Below are 1,424 nucleotides of genomic sequence, written 5' to 3' on the forward strand. Positions count from 1 at the left end.
AAAAGAAAATAGCAGTTTACCCTAATACCAACAGTAAATGAGAGAGTCCATTTTCTTATACACTCACCGGCACTGGATGTAATCAATGCTTTTAACTATTGCAAGTATGCTGATAACAATGAGTCATTATTGTTTTAATTTGGATTAAAAGACTTTAGTAGCGAGGAGCCAAGATGGCGGATGAGACAAGCCGGCAGTCAGAAGGTCTCTGCAAAAAAGACAAATTTTAGAAGAAAGGGAAAAAAAAATAAGCGAGCAGAGAAACATAGATCAGGTGGGGGTTGGAAGGAAGGGTGCCTGAAACTACAGGAGACTCCACGGGAACACGTTGCAGAGGAGAACTAGAAGTAGAAAGGTCCCGAGAGGCTTGGAGACCAGCGACAAGGGTAGGTGGAGCGGTTAACTTCCCCCTCCCTTGCATCTCGGACTGCTGGTGGCTCCTGAGTGGCTGGAGAGACCTGCCGACACCAGCCCAGAGACGGCTGCCGCCAGTGAGCAGTGGCCCCTTGTGGACTCAGCACTGGGCTCCCAGCCGCTTCAGGGCACCTCCCCGGGCACAGACCCAAGCCTAGCGGCAGACGCCATAGTCTCCATTCTCTCCTTCCCCCTCTCTACTCGTGCATGCCCAGAGAGACAATTTAGCCTTCACACGGAGGCATCTCCAAGGAACGGGACCTTTCCTTTTGGGGCCCTACAGCAGACTGAGGGGTACTCAGACTGCGAGTTCCCTACCCACCAGCCCTCCCAGAAGCTGCTTGCCTGGGGACTCCAGGAGACTGGGGCAAATCCCAAGGTGGAGTGAAATCGATCCAGCTTGGGCACCCTGTAGGTGATTCAAGACCAGCGCCTCTCCCCCTGGCAGGGTCAGGGATTGATCTCCATGGTCCAGGGGTCAGGCCTGAAGATGAGGAGACCCCGTACACTACATCACGATCGCACTGCCCTGGGGCACGGAGGAGAGATCTGTGAAAGAGCCTACTGAGGAGTGTGTGCCTTCAGGGGCCGATCAGTGTGCCTGACCGGCAACCCTCCTCCTAAAAGAGGGCTGCGCACCCAGCTCAGGCTACGATCCTGGGTAGGGAACCTCCTGGCCCACATCACAGCCAGGGGAGATCCATCGGCCTGAGGCCCCGCTTGCTGGCAGAGGCCTGGGAGAGGACACGGAGAGGGTGAGATTGGAGGGGAGTGAGACCTGCTCCAGAGTGCGGGTCTTGGACAGCCCCACCCCCCAAGCCCAGACTTTCAGCTGAGTGGAGCCATTTCAGCCCCTCCCCGCAGCTCTGCACAGAAACAAAGAGCAGAAATTTGACCCCTACTAACAACACCTGTGGAGCCTGAGGGCAGGCTTATCCAACCCAGCCCCACCCAGACTCACTCCCAGTCCTGCCCCCACTGAGGGGGAGAATAAGGACAGCTCAGGCTAC

This window comes from Propithecus coquereli, unplaced genomic scaffold, assembly GCF_000956105.1.
Source record: "Propithecus coquereli isolate 6110/MARCELLA unplaced genomic scaffold, Pcoq_1.0 Scaffold6, whole genome shotgun sequence".
Lineage (NCBI taxonomy): Eukaryota > Metazoa > Chordata > Mammalia > Primates > Indriidae > Propithecus > Propithecus coquereli.